Raw genomic sequence first — 9,610 nt, forward strand, 5'->3', positions numbered from 1 at the left:
ATTGTTTTATCTGCGCGGGGGGTGGGGGGGAGTGGTAGCGTGTTCATACGGAGTTAAAGAGCACTGTTGTCTAAAAATAAACACCTGAGGAGGGAAATGAAATACACGGACAAGCCTAGCATTTAAGAGGGGAGTAAAATGTGGCATATTAGAAAAACAAAGCCTCTGGTTTTTTGTTTTTTTTTTTAATTGGCTTTGGAGTCAGACAAACCTACGTGCAAATCTGAATCTACCATTTACCTGCTCTGTGACCTTGGAGAAGTTACTTAACCTTTCTTAGCCTCATTTCCTCACCTGTAAATTAGCAATAGCAATGTCTTCCGTCCCTGGCTCAAGGGAGAATTAAATGCGATAACATCAGTACAGCCCCCGGACCAGCGCCTGGCACAGAGTGGCATCTCCATAAATGACAGTGTCTGTGGTTGTTATTATTATTAGCGACATTTCCTTTTATGGAATCATCACCACCCATGTCTACTGAATTGCCACTCAATATTTACTTCTCTGGAACAAGCCCATGGATACAAACTAAAACGAAACAAGACCTGGCTTCCATTCCTAGCTGGACAGTCTTAGGCTCCCCTCAAGGATAAAAACCGCCAGAAATGCCCCTTTAGCTTTGGATGTCTCTGGATGTCTCCAAATGAGTGGCCCCTTCTATTTTGTTCACGGGGGAAAAAAAGAATTTCTATCAGCAGCCTCCATCAAAACCAGCTCCCAGCTGTGCGAGGACAGCCAAGAATAGAAACCAAGCTCGCAGGGCATTTAGAAAACGACTCAGAAAACCCCCCAAGTCATGTGTGTACACATTCGCTGCTCATAAAATATAATAACTGTGTTATTTCTGCCGGCCTCTAGGTATAAAAAATGGATATAAAATGTCACAACTTTTTGAGAGTGTTTAGAGAGATTTCTCCTCATGAGATTAAGAACAAAAATATTTGACATTTTTTACTGCTCCTTTTGTCTCTCTTCAGTTCATTTTGAAGTTAGGGCTTGAAGTCCAAGGGCAGGGAGAGCGACCAGTCGCCCCAGATCTTCAACATAGTCCTGGGAGATGCTGCCATCTAGCGTCCAATGTGACCATGACAGTGGATGACCAGACCCCTTTGTCCCTCAAATTCTGGGCTTTATTTGGCAAACCCAGGAGCTTCCTGTCACCAACACTCCCACTAATAATATTGACTATAGCTTCTAGGTCCTCAAATGAATGCTCTCCTTTCCTCAGCGTGAAGAGTACAAATGGGCCATAAACTAATCAGGTTAAAGCATTAAGGTTTTTTTTTTTAATATATATTTGGATAAATGAAGTTGGGGTTAGAAAGAAAATCCAGCCATTTAATTTGTAGACATGGAAAGTAGAAGTACAAACCCACTGTTTTGAGATCTGAGAGGGAAGCGCGTATCATGTGAATTCTGTGCCTCATTGGTAAGAGCTGGCAATCAATACTGAAGACACAGTATGTGACCAGCACATAGTAGGTCATTTACCACATGTGTGTAAAGCAGGACAGGAGCTTACATACACCATCTCGTGCAGGCCTCACAACAGCGCTGTGGACTCTGTTCATCCCCGCCCAGCAGCTCAACGACTGGAATACACACAGCTAGTAAGTGAGGATCCGGAACCAACCACATTCTCCCGAAGGCAGCGCCCCCTGCCACCCTGCGGACGGCCATCTTGGCTGCAGATGGTGTCTGGCACATAATAGCTACTCAATAAATAGCCATGAATGAATGGATGCATGAGTACATGAAGGAGTCCTGTGGCAGAAGCTGCTAGAACTCTGCAATATCTGGGCTCCTGTCTTCTTCCCCAGAATCACTATGAGTCTGCATTTTCCAGTCTCTTCTGCAGTGAGGTGTGGCCATGGCATCGGTTTCTGGCCATCAGAAGCATTAGGTCTGGGCCTGGCCCATTAAAACGCTCTCTATGGGATCCTCCTTGCCTGTTCCCCTGTGGCAGCTAAAAAGAAAGGACTCCGAGAACCTAAAGGCGGGTGGAGCTCCCACAGGGTGGGATCTCTGAATGAGCGCATGGAGCCAAGACCTCCTGCTCCATGACCCTCATTAGACAGTGACATGAGTAAGAAATAAAGTGTCATTGTGTCTAGCTACTCGATATGGGGGCGTTGTTACAGGAGCCGGTCCACCCACGCAGATGAAATTCTCAGACAGTCCTTTAGAAGTTAGAAACAAGAAACGAGGCTTTTTCTGCACAACGAAGACGTCCTACGTGGCCGCCCCGTTCCCTTAAAGCTCTGCACAACTGAGTACAGAACTTCAGCTTTACTTTTGCAATCATTCGTACCCTCGCGGGACAGTCTTTATAAAATCAGAGAGAACTTAAAGGGAATTTGTGCTCTCTCCCTTTCTTAGGTTTGCCTTGAAGCTGAGTTAGCCCAAAGGAGAAGGAATTTTCTCCAAGGTGGCTTAAAATGCTCGTTTCCGTCAGCGTTCAGGATTGCCTGTAAGATGGCATGTTTCATGAAATCAACCACGTCTGCTCTCCCACGCGTCTATTTTTAAGATCCCGTCTGACCCTGACTCAGCTGAGTGAATCACGCTGGATGCCTTTGATGACACACCAACCCACAGAAGTGGGGGGAGGCACGAGACACAATGGTGACGGTCGGCTGTGTTTACACTGATGGAGCTCCCCACCACCCGACACACACAGCGCTCCGGCTCACAGGAAACTCGGGCACGCCAGCGTGAGTGCGATATATTCACAATTCAAGCCACGCTGACTTTTTTAACACACATGCCCATGCATCTTCCACATCTGAAACTGCCCGCTTAACTCCCTGGTAGGTTTTAAGGCATCTACCCACTTTTTTCCCCTTTCTAATTGTTCTGACAAGGAAATACGTAATGTTCAGTGCTAGTCATCCTGAAAAGCCATCATCTGTTCCCGATTTTCCTCTGTGTCATCTGCTGGGGACTCTCAGGGGCTTCTTGTGGCGGATAACAACGAGCAGGGCACCTGAGAAGGGAGGCAGGGAAATTCGGGGAGGAAGATTTTATTTCAATTAATGTCTAGGCTTAGGAAATTTAAATTCAATACTACGCCTTAAAATTTGACAAAAGTATTTTTAACATTTATTTGAAAGAACAGACAGTTGAGAATAGTTAGGAAGAACAGTTAGAGAATAATGAAGGAGGATTTGCCTTACCAGATTTTAAAACCAATTTAAAGACACATTGGGCTGGCCCTGTGGCCTAGTGGTTAAGTTCAGCATGCTCTGCTTTGGCAGCTGGGTTTTGATCCTGAGCATGGGCCTACACCACTGGTCAGCGGCCATGCTGAAGCGGCAACCCACATACAAATTAGAGGAAGATTGGCACAGGTGTTAGCTCTGGGCAAATCTTCCTCAGCAAAAAAAAAAAAAAAGACATTAATTAAAACAATGTGGTAATGACATGAGAATAAATAAATAGATCAATGGAGTAGAAAAAGTGGTTATAAAATGGCCCTAGAATACTTAAGATAGGATATTATGCTTATTTTTTAAGTCACAAATTAATGGGGAAGGGATGGAGTGTATGACAAATAGTGTTTTAAAAAGTGGTTAATTCTTTGGGGAAAAATCTTCCTTATCTCTTATCATACAGCAAAATAAATCCCAAATCCATCGAAGAATTTAAAGTGAAAGCATTAACTGGAGCTCGAAGAACACAACGGTGACTGTTTGTCAGACTATTACACTCGGAGGATGGGAAAAGATTTTCTAGGCATGAAGCTTATGGGAAGAAACAATGGAACAAAATATTGATCAATTTTGATCCCGCTGAATTTCAAAATTATGATGAACAAAATTAAAAGACAAACTAGACACTGAAAAACGTTCGCCATACACATGACCAAGTTTTATATCCTTATAAATCCGGGAAACAAACTAAGAACGAAACCAAACAAACAAAACCAACCCCGCTAGTGCCTTAGTAAAAAAAGGAGCAAAAACTATAATTCCTTCACAAAAGAAAAAATAGCAGTGGTTAATGAACACATGGAAAAAATGTTCAACTTCACTAACAGTCGGAACATAATTCAATCCAAAGCAAGATGTCATTGTTCACCTAGAAAATTTTTGAAATAATAAATTTTATTTATTTATTATTTTTAAATTTCTTATTATTTTTAAAATGATAAAATTCGTCAGTAAGGCTACGTGGAGACCGACCCCTTCCGATTCCGGAGGTGGCAGTGCATCGTTCTCTGCACACATCCACCCCCGTGGCTGCAGCCCTTTGTGGGGTCACCGCGCGGCCCCTGCGCCCCGGGAAGCCGGGAACAGGCGCCCCTCTGCGCCGCGCCCGCTGCAGCGGGGCCGACCGCCCCCCACACGAGAAACAGGGAAACTACACGGTATTGGAGCGGGTGCCGCGGAAAAGCAAACGTCGAGCAGGTGAAGGGCTGGGGTGCTGGCGGAGCGGGAAGGGCAGGTGTCATCTTAAACGGGCTGCTCAGGGAGGCCTTGCGGGGAACCGGCCCCGGCGGAGGGAGGAGGCCGGGCGGCGGGCAGAGGGAGCACCGACCCGAGAGCTGGCGGGAGGCAGAGGAGGGCGGGAAAGGCCGCTGAGCCACCCAGAATTTGGCTGTGACTCCGAGCAGGACGGGAGCTGTTGCGGGGATTTCAGCAGAGCGGTGACGTCATCTGACTTGAGTGTCCGGTGGGTCCCTCCGCAGGGATGTGAGCGTAATCGCCAGATCCCTCCATCTACGGCCCCCAAATGCCTCCACCCTCTGTCTGTGCATTGCCCTGTTCGGGCCCTTCTTCTCAGCTGGACCTCCACGATGACCTCTAACTGGCCTCGAGATGCCAGCCTCCCCTCCCCTCCATCCACAGTAGAGGTCCGTCTACACAGCACATCAGCCACCTAAGTCCAGCTCCGACCTCGTCGCTGCCTTCTGACTCCCACCACCCGGGAGACCTAGAGTCTGGCCCCCGCTTCCCCTCCCGACCTTGCCTGCTGCGTCTCCCCTCCTCTACTTCCATGCTCGTGGGGCTGCGGAGCACGCCTTCCCCTCTGGGCCTCACTTGCTCCGTTCCTTCCACCTGGAGCGAACAGGGCCCAGGATTCCCTGACCTCCGTCCTGCCGTGAAGCCTTCTTCACCCCTCCAGGCAGTGCTCTCCGAACTGCCCAGCCACAGTGACCGCCCTCCCGTCCTCTCCTCTTGGGTCGTAGGACCGTCCAGGGCAGAGGTCTGGGCGCAGGCCTTGCATATGACAGGCGCCGACTAAAGTCTGGTCAGTTGGCTGTTGATGGAAGAAAAGCAGGCAGAGAGAGAAGGAAGCAGTGGAAGAAGGGAGGGAAGGTGGAGGAGCAGGAGCTGACCTGGCAGGAGGCTCCGCGTTCTTGTGAGGATAAGACAGGGGACAGACAGCGCTCGAAATTCCAGCATTGAGGATGTTTGATACCTAGTCTTGTTCTTTCAAAATACAAGAAAATGGGATTGGGTGAGGGAGAGGAGGAACGGGCAGGTATCGGAGAAAGTGAGGACCTGTGGTCAACTGCCTGTACCTGTTCCAGGTGGTCAGAGCGCGGCTGGCTCTGAGCGCTTAAACTCAGTCATCCCGACAACAGGCGAGTCACCTTAGGAGAGTTTCCCCGGGCAGGTGGATTCTGTTTTCCTTGGGAAAACACTGAACAGGCTAGCTTCCTACTCGCTGCCACATGAAACCAGATTTGCCTCGACTCATCCGGTTCAAATCCATTCAGTGAGAGTCAAAAGCGTATGTGATTCTGTCAGATGTGTAAAACGACATAGCCCACCGTTATTCCTCGAGGCGTTGTTTGTAATAGTAAAAGAGTGAAAAACCCTAAATGTCGATTAATAAGGCCTTGATTCACTCAGTTATGGTCCAAACAATGGAAAACTGGGCAGCTGTAAGGTAGAATGAGGACGCTCCTTGCGAACTGATTTTGAAATGATTTCCAAGATGTTGTTACAGGAACAGAGTGAGGTAGAGAAGAGTGTATACAGAATGCGCTGTGTTTTTTAAAAAGGAGTGTAATTTTTAAAATATGCATTTGCTTATGAATACCTAAAATATCTATGGGAAATAGCATAAAAACTGAAAATCGGGGTGGCTGGGGTGAGGGCTGGCTCACAGGATGCCTGTTTATTGGACACTCTTGTGCCCTTGGGATTTTGAACCAGGTGAATGCATTACCTGTTCGGGAAATAGACAAATTAAAACCTCTCGCTAAGTGACATCGTGAGTGGGTTTTGGCTACCGTACGAAGTGATTTACACAGATCTGGCCCTGCCTGCTAGGAGCTTGGGCAGAACCAAATTGTAGCAAGAGGAGAGGCCCCCAACAAGGACCCCATCTGGAGGAGTGATGACAGACAGCCACACAGGAGCGTGAGGCGACACCCTCGAAATGGTCGGCCTTCGCTATCGCTATCGATTGTTGAGCGCAGCCTGCGAGCTTCCGCCTCTGGGCTCCTGGGTGTCCATGTGTCATGAATTATTGTGATTACAACTTGATCTGTTCTAATTTGTGCTTCTAAAAGGAATGTAGCATATGGGTTTGGAAGCACGAACCTGACGCATCTCAACGAGAGTAAGAATAGAGGTGGGGAAGGAAACAGGGCAGAGCAGACGTCCGGTCTGAGATGTCACGTCTGCCATCTCTAGAACAGAGGGAAGAAGGGAAGGCCCCAAAGCTGGGAGATTTCCTGCATCTCTGAGGGCTGCTAAGGAACACTGTCATGGCTTGAGTTAATATCTTTGCTCGCTCCCTGCCCACTGTGCTCTCAAATGATTCTGCCATCCGCAAACCTCAGGAAAAATCTAACTAGGATTTTGATTCTATTCTAGTAACGGGGAAAAGAAGCTCGTTAGCGTGAGATATGGTTTATTAAATGGTACATTAAAATACTCAACGTTTAACCTGAGTTTTGCCGACACTTCAGTTCCAGACAGGTCACGCACCCTTTATATCACCAATGAAAATTAATATTCTGGATGACGGTGTAAGACACTGCAAGGCCCAGCCCCTCACAGAAACACCTGCTGCATACGCATATGAAGACTTTTAAATCAGGTTGTGAAAAATACTTAATGAACAGGAAAGTGTAGAGGAAGTATAAAATACTAAATGAGCAAAGACAGAGGCAGCTTGATGCCAAATATCGGGGGGCGGGGGTGTACATGAAAAAGACTGGAAAAAAATTAAAATTTTAAAGCAGATATTATTTTTGTATATAAGGACTATTGGTGATATTTATTTTCTTCTTTGATTTCCCTATTTTTCTTACATTTTTACAAGTAAAGTTTTTAATATTTTCATAATCGTACAAAAAATCTGATTTTGAGAAAATTTACTTGCATTCAGTTTACTCTGTAAGGAATGAAGTAGGGGCAGCCCACATCAGCAAGATTTTCAGCAACTCCAAAGGGTTGAAAGGGAAATAATCCACTTACCGGACCACTGCTCTCGCGACTCCCCTGTGGAGTGAGGAGGGTCCCTGTGCTCTCATCATTTTTGTGATGGACACAGGCCGCTGTGGGGATTTCAGAAGCTCCTCCAGTCAGCTGCTCACCTGAACGCCACCTGCCACGTGGAAGAGCATGAGCAGGGGCCAAGCCTGTCACCCGGAAAGGAGGTCGTGTGGCATTGCTGGCAACCTGACCCCTCTCAATTGATGCAGACCTGTCAGGGGGGACCATTAAGAGGATACGTTGATGAATAATAAATAGCATATTTACACAGCCCCTGCGGTCCCAGAAGACCTTAAAGTGCTTTATAAACAACTAGATAAATTACGCATTGGGAACACATCATCCACCGCTGAAATGCAGCCCCTCCTGGGTGAAAAGTGACAATTGCTAAATGATGCGCAGTCCAAACGCAGGAAGCCCAGAGCTCCCTTTTTAAGTTGATTTTAACAGAGGAATGCAGATGGAAAACAGCTAATCGCTGGACGGTTGAGGGAAAAGGCAGGGGCGTCAAACCCTCAGCAAATGGAAGGAAAAGAAGGAACAAACCCACATTCTTCCAAAAAGAACCAGAATCCCATTCCACCGGCTCTACCATCTACCCAGAGCCTGCGGTCAAGGAATGTATCTTCTTGGTCAGTCCGCAGTCATTCACGGTTGTTGGGAATGTCACTCCCTGCTCCAGCCTCAGTTTCCTGATCTGGAAAATGAGGCTGGTAATAATAACTTAGGCGGTCGGCATGCAGAAAGGATTAAATAAGATAAAATAGGGGCCGCCCCTCACACCGTGCGTGTCGAGGGAGGCGGCCAAGGGACAAGAAGGGACATGAGTTCCTTCTTCTTCACCTGCTCAAAATTCTCGCAAGCCTCTCAGGTTCGGTTGTAAATTTGGAATTTTCTTTTTTAAAAAAATCTGCAAAGGTGAACGAGGAAAATACCTGGAGATTTCTTGGAGCCCCTTGGTGCTCCTAGCTTCTTCATGAATCTATCATTCTACGTCAGAACTGGAGGAAGATGCAACTTCCAGAGCAGTGTGGAAGGGTCTACAGACATTTAGGGAGGAACTTAAAGAAAATGGTCACATTTTCTCCTGTCTCCGTGCTCTCGCATTACATAACTAGTAGGACTCTCGTGCCTCTTCTGGCTGCGATGTAGGATTATCCCGCACTCTCAGGCCTTACGGAAAATTAGATATGATACATGATAACCATCCAAAGAGCGGAGATAATGGAAAGGGATAAAGAAAAATCCTTCTGGAAATATCATCGTGAAAGCACTCACTATCGAGGGGCTGCCTAGAGGGAACTCCTCAGGAAAAAGAGCTCAGGCTATAAATTATCCTTGGGGCTGAAACATATACCATCATCTACATCAGTGGTGGAGGTGAGGGGTTAATCTGGAAGCAATTCCCTGAACCAAAATACAAGTAAAGCTCTCTCGAACGTCACTACTAGTAATCGTGACCACCTCTGGAGCACTTGCCAGGGGCCTGGGCTGTGATCAACCTTTGGGACAACCCTGGCTTCTTACCATGTGGCCGCTAGGCCAGCAGCATTGTCATCACCTGAGAGTTTGCTGGAAAAGCAGAGTCAGGCCCTGCCCCAGCCCAGCTGATCCAGAATCTGATTTTAACAAGCGCAGGCGCACTGCAGCTTGAGAAGCACCAACTTGCAGATCTCCTGAAACAGGCTCCAGGGCACCTTTGCAACCTAGTCTCAGATGATGCTCCCAATGAAGGTGGAGTTTTGTGTAACCTAGAGGACAAATGATTTGCCCAGGATCGCACAGAACGACACAGGGCTGGAGCCAAAGCTCATTTCCGGACTCTCCCTTCCTTACACGTCTGATCCTTACGCCGTTTTTTCGATTCGTGTTGTCCTGCCCCGCGTCTCCCTCTGCCCCAGGCATAGGCAAATACCGCACGGAGGGCCCCAGGGGCTCTGCTTCTCCAGACAGAGCCTCATGGCAGAGTCAACATCTGCTGATTCACAGACATCTCAGCAGAACTTTCCAGAGCCTCGAAGTTCTCCTGCTTCTTAGCATCCTTTTAACAGCATGCGGGTTCCAGATCACTGGAGGAAGGACGACGGACATGGGGGGCTCGGACAAACTGCCAAAAGCTCACCGGCTGTGAGGGAGGCCCTGTCCTCGGTGCT

This window comes from Equus quagga, chromosome 12 (genome assembly GCF_021613505.1).
Source record: "Equus quagga isolate Etosha38 chromosome 12, UCLA_HA_Equagga_1.0, whole genome shotgun sequence".
Lineage (NCBI taxonomy): Eukaryota > Metazoa > Chordata > Mammalia > Perissodactyla > Equidae > Equus > Equus quagga.